Below are 12,214 nucleotides of genomic sequence, written 5' to 3'. Positions count from 1 at the left end.
TGTGCACCGTAATTATGGAAATCAGTCGTGGGATTAAATTGCGGAGGTTCCAATTACATAATGTTTTATGTGTATGGTTGTGTGTAAAGGAATTGTGTGTGTTTGTAGGTTGCAATGTGAGCAAAATCTCCAAAAGCAGCAGTTGGCAGACACTCAACAACTTCTACAATCAGTGCAAGTTGAGCTCCAGGTGCATGAACAGATCAAGAGCTCAGTACACAACCACACAGGTACAAACCGTACACACAAACACTTATGCAGAGGTTTTAAATATTGATTAAAAAAAGGTTTGCAATACTTCTATATAACGTGTGTCTAGAAGAGGAGCAGCATAGTTCTGAGTCCTCCGATGTGGATCTGAGGGAATTGTTGAACGAGGTACGGCGTCTGCGTCTGCAGCTGGAGAAAAGTATCGAGACCAACACTGCACTGAGACACAAACTGGAGCAGCAGTTACTGAACCATTCAGATTCTCCCTCCACTATCAACATTAACTATCTACTCCCTCAAGCAGGTATACAAACACAAATGCATCAGTTTTTATATTTAAAGTTTACATTTAAAAGAATGTTCATTGTTCATTTGTGAATTCTGTCAGTAGTATCTTAATGTTAATAACAAATCTCAGTTAAATTGTATTTTTAATTCCAGTTATCCTAATCATTGGATTATTTTTGAACAAATAATCACAATACTGTTCTCCAATCTGTTAGCAGCAGCATTTCTGTTTCTGTCCACTAGGTTGTAGTACAACTCTTTCCTATATAGATGTGTAATTTCACCACTCGCAGCACAAAATTATTTGAGAATTTTGCATAATCTCCCCAGTATTGAAATAAAAAAAAAGTACCAGAATTTTAATTTCCTATTGAACATTGTTTATTGGATAGCAACTTGTAATATGTACATATTTAATATATAGTAATATGTTTTAATATTTTTGTTTTATTTAAATGTTTCTCTCAGATGAAAGCAGTAAAACTGAGATGTTACACCAGCACTCACATGTGGACCCGTCCAGCGCTGCATACGGTATATTGTTCCGTTTTGTAAATTTGCACGTGTGATTGCATAAACATCTGGCTTTTGAGATCTGTGAATTTCAACCTGCATATGAAATTCTAATGACAATGATCGTTTTCTTTGTTTGTATACATAGACAGCGGTAGTTCGGCGCGTAGTTCTCCGGCTTTGTCCCGACTGGTTCCAGGCCACAGGCAGTGGGCAGATCGCCATGGGCGTCATGTTCTAGGCCTTATAGAGGATTACAGCGCGCTAAGCAAACAGATCAGAGAGGCCAAAAGAATCACAGCAGCCATGGATAAACAACTACAGGACAGGGTTAGAATACATACAAATACATGTACACAATAACTCCAACAATTGCCACTCCAGTAATAGACCCGTAATTTTTCTTTTATATGTGCTGTGAAATTCATGTCTACACTAATTTTTAAAGATTTTACTGTCTTGCCATTACTCCTTTTTTTGTATCGGTATTGTTCTATCCACAATAAATTCTATCTTAACAATGTTATCGTATTCCCATTGCCCATAGTTTATTGTATTAGCTTGAGGTTTTTATCAGAGAATTAAATGCTTTTCTCCAAGTTAATAAATAAGAAACAAATGTAAAGGATCATATTCCTGGTGTGCCTCTTATGGCACTTTCACAATACAATCCAATGTAGAAATAAACACGTTGTTAGTAAATCACTAATGAGACTTTCTACAAATCCACATATGTGAATCCCAGCATTTTAAGTCTCCATGTGTCTCAAAAGATTAGTCGGCTAAATTACTTTAACAAAAGTTTGCTTCAAATGTGCTGTTATTTATTAAGATTAGCTTTATCTCTAATACTAAAAACTCGATTCTAAGACTAAAGTTCTAATATAAAATAAAAGGTCAAAATTACATTACTTGGCAGTGTTTAATGTATAAATCCAAGAATTTCGTGTATTATTAATTTAATTATTGACATTATCTCCCTATTCCTTAATTAATTCACAAATTACACACAAAAATAATGCATATTGTTTCTATATGCTTCTACAACCATACACTTAGAAGTGCTTAATATTTTTTTTTACGTATTAAGAAGTTATTGCTCCTTATATATTATTCCCTCTTATGAGATGTGTGTGTGTGTGTGTGTGTTAGTATTTGGAGTGTGCAGGTTTTTCTGGCAGTGTGAGCACCATGCAGCAGGTGCTGGAGGAAGCTGGCCGACTGCTAAAGCTGCTCTGGAGAGTATCGCTGCCCACAGGAGACCTCACACACACTCAGCAGGTAATACACATACCCACATAGACACACACACAGACGCACAAACCTACAGTGTAGACATAACACACAATGATTCACTAAATCAAATTTCCCCAGGTAAACAGATAAATATAGTTTATTTGCAGATAAAAACTGCCAGTGGAGGAATGTCCTATTTCTGATCAATGAAATTGTATGTTTTTTTTCCTGTAGGCTTAAAGATTTATAATTCACAGCCATAACTCAGTTGTATGATTTATTTAAAAATTTGTTGTTTGAAATATGAGATATTGTATTAATAGACAAGCCACTTTTCAACTCATATAGTACATTTTATGTGCATGGTCTTTTTTAGGCACTAGGTTACCTTGACATGTTGCATTTTCCCTGTTCATTTACCTTGTTAACTAATAATCAAACTAGTTTTGTGTCTTAAATCTCAGACCTGTGTACAAACACTACCCGGTTTTCCCAGTGCAGTCATTGTTTAAATTGTGAAAACCTCTCATGTAGCCTTCAAGCCCATTGAAAGGCTTGTTTTTTTTGTTTATTTTTTTGTTGTTGTTTATTGTTTATTAGTAAATACTTTCAGAGGTTTATAATTGAGATACCTCATAACAGTTCAATACCAGTCATTGGTGTTAAAGTGTGTAATACAGAGTAGTTTATTAAAGCCTAAAAGACATCCGGTGCCACCCAGATGAGGATAGATTCCTTCTTGAGTCTGGTTTCTCTCAAGGTTTCTTCCGTATGCCATCTCAGGGAGGTTTTTTTTGCCACATTCGCCACTGACTTGCTCATTAGGGACAAACTTACACTTATAAAAAACATTCTTATTCATTCTTTATTACCGCATTATCTGTGTAACGCTGCTTTAAGACGATGTCCATTGTAACATAGTTAAAACCGAAGAGATGGTAGTGGAAGGGTAAAACTATGATACCATCATGGGTGAGCAGGTTGGGGTTGTGGAAAACTACAAAAACCTGGGTGTTCACTTAAACAGCAGACTGGACTGAAGGACCAACACCGACGTTGAGCAGACTGAGGAACCTCAGATCCTTCAAAGTATGCAGCAGAATTATGGAAATGTTTTATCAGTCTGTGGTGGCAAGTGCCCTTCATAGTGTTGTGGTCTGCTGGGGGATCAGCATCAGTGCCAGGGATGCGGGCAAGCTAAATTAAAACATCTGCAAAGCTGATAGATAGATAATGGGACACAAACTGGATAGATTGGAGAAAGCGAGGGACAACAAGTCACTCCTCCACTACTGTTTGTGTAACCTGCTGCAGCTGTGTTACAATTCCTGAAAGACATCATTGCATGGTTTAGTGCATGCCACATTTAAGAGAGAGACTTTTCAGTCCTCTTTTTTTTTTTTGTGGGCAAGTAAAAGTAAAACCTCTGTGCCATGAATGGGCTCAAGTGTAATTGGCATTTTTTAACATGCTCATGGAAATATGAAGAAAATTGTCCTCTCTGAGAAGATTTTAGTTCGGGGAATTTTAGTTCAGTGCGGCCTACAAAACAGTCGTACACACTTTCACTAAAAGATAAATGAAACATTTATAACATTTCACTTTCTCTCTCTCTATCCCTCTGTCTCTCTTTCTCTTTCGGTACAGAATGAGGTGTTGAGGAGTGAGCTCGCTCAGCTAAAAATCAGACTGTCTCAGCAGGAGCGAATGATGACTGGAGCTGTCAAACGCCTGCGCTCTACCAATCAGCTCAAAGAGGGCATGGAGCGGCTCATCATAGAGCAGTGTAAGACATACACACTCGCATCACCACACACATGCAGAATTATGTGTTATTCTTGTATTTGACATTTCTTGCCATTTCTCCGTATCTCTGTAGTGTCAATGACTCACCGAGTGTTAAAGAAAGCACGAGGAAACCTTGAGGTAAGTTCAAGGCACAACGTTTCTCACTTCTATTTCTTAACTGCTCATTCACGCCCAATCCAGTGCGAACAGGAATCTGAGAAATTCAGGGATATAGTTTATTTTGACAACCTTGAGAGGCGATTGTGACCGTATTTAAATGAGACATTCCTCTGAACAGTAATTTACAGTACTATCATTTATACAACTGAGCAGCTGAAAGGTTAAAGACCATGCTCAAGGCACAGCTGTGGCAGCTTGGTGGTGCTGGAATATGATGACCTTCCGATCAGAAGTTCAGTATTTTAACCCCTGAGCTCCCACTTCCAGTTAAAATATTTTTTTTTGTTTCAGCTGCTAATGAAACTACAGTCAATCAAAAAATCTCTTCGTAATCATTGTAAGAGCATTCGGTTTTAGGTTTTGAACAACTGCCAAAAATCATGGAGATGGGAATGTTACTTTAGGTCTAATATTTAAATGTTAGTTGGTATATTGTTAATGTAGTTTATTGTAGTATACATTTTAAACTAGGTGCAAGAAAAACGTCCCTACTTTGTATATTGTATGTAAGAAATAAAAGATGTCTGGGCATGCAGCTACAGGTAGACGTCGACTTACGACCTCAATTGGGACCGACAGACCGGTCGTAACACGATTTGGTCGTAAGTAGAGTAGGCTATATGTTCAGTACTGTAAAATGATGCCGGAAGCTGGTACGCACTGTCGTAGCCGTGGCGTACGACACTCTTAACACGATTTGGTCATAAGTAGAGTAGGCTATATGTACAGTACTGTGGAATTATGCCGAAAGCTGGTAAAAAAAAAGCAAAGTTTTGTGGGCAATATTAATCTACTGCAATAGAAATATGAACAAATTTTCATCCATATATTCCAAATATTTCACATTTGTTACATTCAGTAGTTCCTCAAGAGGTACATAACAGAGAAAGCTCAAAAGGGAAATTAAAAAGCAAATAAATCATAATTTACATTATTGCAAAGAATGTTTTTTGAAGTGGAATGATCTTTTTCTGGGCCAGTTTCAATACTTGTTGCATACAAAGAGCGAAAAAAAAGAATATTGAGCAATAAAACATCCAGCAAAAAACGACTGGAACTTATGTCTTCATGACCCTTTATGTTGCAATTCTGAAAAACAAGGGAATAATAAAATTGGAAAAAATTGGAAAAAGGTCTCAATAGGCAGCATAAAGAACAGATTATTTGACTGTGTACAAAGGTACTTTGCATATGCAACATTTCTGTTTAAATCAAACCCCTGGTTTGTTTACCCTTTCCTTCTTTTTTCAGACCAGTCTGAATTTATTTGAACAAGGTGATCACTGCCTGTTTCACTGTAGTGCGATTACATTTAAAATCGATCCAACAGAGTTGAGAGGTGGAGGTGGTAGGCACCCATTACATAAAACCACCTCTGATCATGTAGATTATCTAGTATAGTGGCACTAATCTCTTTCTCTTTCTTTTCTCACCCTGTATCTGTATTGTAACCTTTCTGTTACAGTCTAAATATTTCAATGTTTTTGGGATAAAAGACCCACAGATGAAAGGTTAGTTTTAGTGAAGTTGTGTTTACTGAGAGATATTTATTGCTCTTTACATGAATTTTTTTCAATTTGCATGACATGCACATATTTATTAATATATATATATATATATATATATATATACACACACACACACACACACACACACACACACACACACAGAGTATCTCACAAAAGTGAGTACACCCCTCACATTTCAGCAACATCTTTAATATATTTTTTCAAGGGACAATACTATATTTCAGAGTAGTCAATGTGCAGCTTGTATAGCAGTACACATTTACTGTCCTCTAAAACTACTTCAACATACAGCTATTATTACACCAAGGCCTCGCAAGGGTCGATCAAAGAAGATAAGTTCTTGTGCTGCGCGTCAGGTGCAGAAGCTGTTTCAGATGCACAAGTGCTGCAAGCATTGCTTTAGAGTTTGCAGAAGTGGAAGATCTGCTCATCAGTGCTCAGGACGCCGCACACTGCAACAAGTCGGTTTGTGCCCTCCAACATAATAACGGCCACATCGCAGCTGTGTGGCATCCTCAAGTGGAAGGTGAAGAAGCGTGAAAGTGGATCCCAGCAACCAGCTGTGCAGCTCTGGTGAATTCCATGCCCAGGAGGATTAAGGCAGTGTTACGTAACAGTTGTGCTCACAAAAAATATTGACACTTTGGACACAGTTTTGACATGTTCACTTAAGGGTGTACTCACTTTTATTGCCAGTTATTTAAACAATAATGGCAGTATGTTGAGTTATTTTTAGAGGACAGTAAACCTGTACTGATATACAAGCTGCACATTGACTAAAGTATATCCAGTTTTGAATTCTATATTATTGTATCTCTTGGGAACATATAATAAAATGATTGCTGAAATGGATGTAATGTGTAATATATACACAGTAGAGATTAGAGATAGACTTATATATGCATGTGTTCAGGCTTATTGACAGCGGTGTTTTAAAATGTGCTCGTGTGTGTGCATGAAATTGCCGTCTATACTGCTTATAAATCAGCTCATTAAGGCCACAGAAAAGCCTTTAAAGACATTTACATGTACTTTTAGTGCATGACATTAAGTGTTACACTCATGCATGGATTTTCCTACTCATGGAAAATCCGATCATGGAAAATAACAATTCATTTTTTTGTATTTCTAGGAAATCCCACTGAATGCCTAGTGACCAGTCAGCAGGCAGATGACCTTCCCCAACCCACCCCCTTCACCTATTTAGGACACTTAACCTGTCAGTCACCATGATCCCTCAAATTAAATGCCTTTCTTGGGGATTTTTCCTTGAGACTATTTTATTGTGCTCATATTCAGTTGAATTTGCACATTTTTACAGAGACCTATCTTTAGTAAATACTGAATGTATTTTAGTTTTGTATTTAATGCAGTTTTTAAAAATGCTCCTTTCATAGAACTTGTTCTTATCCACTGCCTGTTTGCTGTAATGTCATATTTTATACTGTATTCATTGGCTGTCATTTGTGGTTAATCTAAAAGGCCTGAAAATTGTGGTACACACGCATTAAAACTCCTCAGCAATGATTCAGTATCGAGTCTTTCATTTGAAAAAACCTGGATGTATAAAATGTTAACTGTGGACAAAAAAGTAATCAAGGATCGTTTACTCCACAGTTAGATTAGTGGGAAACTTAATTGTGTATATGATAAGGATTTAACAAATAGCCCATAATTTTTTTTTTTACTCTTATCTCTAAATGCCAGATGTAAAGTTTCCACTAACACTCATTTGAAAACATTTCCTCTACTAACAAAAGAATGGCAAGCATGTCAACTTCAGACTTAGACAGGAAGTCTTCTATTATTGCTCTGGCTTTAATTGTTTCTACATGTGTTTTAGTCTAATCAAATCTTTGATTATTGAGATTAAAATCTATGAATCGATCTTGCAGAGACTACTTTTAATAAGTGAATAAATTACGGTTATTCACTAAACTCACATTTGTTCCTCAATGTTCAGGATGTGCTTATCTTGATTAGCTTGGAACCAGATACAGAGTCTATTCTTGGAACAATGGATGAGAGGCAGGGACACATCCTGGATTCTGCTACTTAGCTGGGATAGTTGAACTACAGCTGTGTTTTAAAGAGGTGAACGGTAACCCGAGTTCCCAGAAGACGACTACAGAAGAAATTGAGGTATGCCACGCAGATGTAGCAGTAAATATTTAGTGAGAGTTTGTCAGGTTACATTCAAGGCAACACACTGACCAGCCTCATCTAAAATAGAGAAGTAGGCATATGAACTGAATAGTTGTAAAAGGAAAAGGTTCTATCGAAGAGAAAAGAGTTCAAAATGGGACAAATAGTGAGCATTACTGATTGGTTGTATGGAACCTGTGGAAAGGATTGGTCATTGGGAAAAGTTTTGATTGGATTACATTAACTGAAGAAATGTAAAATGTGGGAAAATTCTGAATAGATAAAACCGCTGATGGAGCAGTTGTAAGCATGTCTACTGGCGTCTTAAAGTGATGACACAGTAGGTTCTGTAGCAAAATATCCTATGAATACTGGCTAACTTCTGCTGATTATGCATCTTGTAGATGTACATCATAACTACACTGGTGGATTTTGTAGTGGGAAGGGGAATTGGGCGGAGTAGGGAGAAACGCAATGCCGTGCCTTTTCAGCTAATAGTATGTATGGACGGATTTAACCACTTATGTTGTAGCTATTTCTATCGACAGACCTGCACCAGCAAGAAGAGCAACAAGTGCTTCAAAATTACACTGAGCCAAATTGCTAACAGTGTTGTCATCTTCATTATATAAGCATATGGTATGTTAGACAAGCCTGTCAGTGTGTGACCTGAATGCCTGATGAAGTTGATAAAATATTTTCTGCTACATCTGAGGGTTCACAAACCTTTTTCTGTCGAGATTATAGATATAAAGTGGTCGGGGCTTAACTGAGGTCCTTTCAGCTGAAATTGGTTACTCTGTAAGCTTCCCTTAGAGAAAACATCTAAAAGAATAAACTTCATAAAAAGTTTATTTAACCTTTCACCCAGTGGCGGGCCGTGCATTTGGTATCTTGGCCTTCAGTGGGGACTTACCTGACTTAATCCACCTCTTAGTACCACCACTATCACGTCACAATTATAGAAACCATCAATACAATACAAAAAGGCAATATAACAACACGTAGTATTACAGAGAAAGAAACGCATTTCACATATGGAGGGTAAATACCATTTTACTAAAGCAAGAAACCCAGTTAAGACTCCAAACCTCTACACTACCACCACAGCTGTGCCACCTACATCATCTGGAGCAGTTTAGAACCAATATTTGTCTAATAACATGACAAAAACATTGTAAATAAAATACAACCTACTCACCAGAGATGCAGACTCACAATTTGCACCGCTCCTTAGAAGCTGTAAGCCAGTGGTAACGCTCGTATTCACTGGTCTGGAAATGGAGAACAAACCCTGAGACAAGCTACCTAGCTTTTGGGTTGGCTGACCTCCTCACAATGTCTAGCTTTTATTGAAATTTTATTTTTAAGTACAAAATCAATTTCTCTTTCTCTGTAGGCATAAAAAGTCTAACTCAGATGTATTAATGTGTGCAGTGCTACAGACTTGTTTTGCCAGTAGAACTTAGCCTGACTATTCTGGGCCAGCTAGCTGTAAGGTGAATATGAAATCTTATTGGTTAAAGAAACAGACCCATTGATAATATTCTCTATGGTGAAAGGGGCAGCAGTAGAGACTTTGAAGGCCCTGGGCAGATTAGATTGACATGGCAGCACATAGAGGCTGAAATCTGACAAAAAAAATCTAACATCCACATACTGGAAGCAGTGCAGCCAAGAGAAACCCTACGAAATTAAGAGAATAAACTGTTGGGAATAAATTAATACAATTTAATGGAACAAATATTAGAATTTATGTTGTGAATGTAGGTCAGTGCTTATGATAGTGTTTAGGCCAGCAAAGAAGGCAAAAATAGGCCAAGTCCAAAATGGCCCAATATTAGTCCAGATTTTAGGGTTTTATTGCCTTTACTCTAGTGATATTTGTCATTTGAGCTGACTTTAGAGCTCTACCAAATTCAGAACAAATCAATTCAAATTGTATTCGTTGCAAACACATAACCATATGCAATACAAAAAATGTTTTACAATTGCTCTGTTATATAAAATAATTATATTTTATTTATTATATAATTAATAATTATTTATTCACTTTCCAAGGTATGGTGAACCAGTAGTACATTTTGTTTACAATATTAAACCACTATTTGTAGCTTTTTACTGTTTGTTTTATGCATGCATACATGCAAAATGCATATTGTTTAGCATCAGAGTTTAAATCCGAGTTTTAAATTCAAAATGTATTGACACACCCCTAGTTCTCATCCAGAAGCACACAATTGTATATGATGTCTGAGTGGCCTGCTATTGAGCTCTGAACACATTGGAATTGGAACGCTGAGAGCACTCAAGGTTTCTTCACCCAAGTTAGTACCTGACTTTACTAATGCCCTTGTGGGTGAATGAGCACAAATACAAAGCCTATTGTCCAGTTATAAGCTGATAAGCAATATTCAGGGGTGTGGTTGTTATCTGAGACGTGGCTTCTTTTTTCAGTACTGGCACCATCTACATACAGAAACACACTTTATAGTATTATACTATTCTCACCATTCCTATTTTCAAATTTAAATCATCTAATCAAGATCAAGCAATATAAGAACAATACAGTGAATACAAGATTTAGCTTTCCTGTATAGTGTCTAAAATAAAATAAAATATATCTAAATTGATTTATCATTATTCATTTTCACTTCAGTTTAACTGTTTAAATGTGTTTTTTTAGTTAATGCTGTTTAATTTATGTAACAGAAATGCCTCATATGAGAACGACGCTGGTGGGTATAAAATATGAAGCACAATAAGGTAAATGCGGCCATTACGTATACTTTTAAGTCTGCCATCAAATAAATTTATGTGCACTATTGACTGTTTTGTCGACTTCTAAGACAGATGTTTTTGTCGCAGGTCAAACAGGCAGTATCGAAAAAGCATCTACAAGCATGCGATCCCTTTTTACCATTTCTTTTTAACAATTAAGAGGTCATATCTGCACTCTGCTTTTGATTTCTTAGAGAACATTTTAACATACTGTATATAAAGTAATGTCTTCCCATGTCATCCAACCAAATTTCAGTCTGTAATACTCACTTGTTTGGTAGATATTATCTGTCAGGTTGTTTTGGATACAATCAGACTCAGGTCACTGACTATATTCAACAGCTGCTGAATTGTTCTCTCCAGTTTTAAACATCCAGTGGTCCATCCCTCGCTTACAAAGTTGAAATAATTTTCAACCCAGCTTAAAATTGCCTTTTATTAACATCTTTTATCAACATCTTTTTATCAACATCCTCAACTTTTCTTTTGTAAGTAAACAAGTAGCAAGCCAGGTGGTCCCTCTCCTCATTATCCCATAGGATGTGTCGACCATAGTTTCCAAAAATAATTTGGATTAGTTTTCCTTTATGCCTCAGACCATTTTAAATGAGAGGATGATGTTTCTGTATCATGTTCACATACGGCTTGTTCTTAGCATGATAGAGCTTTAACCTGCATGTCATGACAGACAATGATTTCAGACTGTGTTTACAGGCAGTAATTTCCAATAAAGAGCCAATACATGCCTATTTTTAATGCAGTGCTGCCTGAGGGCCTGAAGATCACCGGTATACAATGTTTCTTGCACACAGAGGTTTTTCAGATTTTCACGATATGGCAAGAAGCTTTTAGTCAAGAAGGACCACAATTACAATTAAAATTATTAAACAATTAAAAAGATACAAAAAAATACATTTTAAAGTTGAGGAACATTATTCTGAATTGTTCCAAAATTTGTAGACGTAGTTGCAAATATTCCTTCACTTGTTTCTTTTTAATACCACTCACTTTTCCACTCTTTTGTTGCCTCTTTCTGAGATGAGGTCCCGGAAGATCACAGGTATACAATGTCCCTTTTGTGAATAAAACATGGTTTTATGAGATTTGCAAATAATTTTGTCCTTTTCCAACTTTTTGGAAATGGGCTTATATTATAAAATGCTATTTTCACATTTAATAGTACTTTGTGTTTTATTTTAATTTTATTTTGACTTGAATTCATACTTTGGGATGTTTATATGCTGGAAAGTTATTTTTCATTATTCCAAACCTAGCTGAGGAAAAAACTCCTTGACCAGTTTTCTTTCTGTCCTTTCAACATTTTGGAGCAATAACGTAAGATCAAGAAGATGATCGTCACAGTGTTCCATAGTACATCTGATGTTTTGGATACCTGATACGGTGTATGAATAACACTCTTTGTGATAGATATCATACAAAATCCCAGATTAGTCTCCTTAGAATTTCAAAAATCATTTATTATCTGCTGTGTTGCTTCAGTGTCTATTCTTCGGAGTACCTGGAAAAGAGTCATGTCACTTAAA

This window comes from Silurus meridionalis, chromosome 15 (assembly GCF_014805685.1).
Source record: "Silurus meridionalis isolate SWU-2019-XX chromosome 15, ASM1480568v1, whole genome shotgun sequence".
Classification (NCBI taxonomy): domain Eukaryota; kingdom Metazoa; phylum Chordata; class Actinopteri; order Siluriformes; family Siluridae; genus Silurus; species Silurus meridionalis.
Note: the sequence above shows the minus strand (reverse complement) of the source record.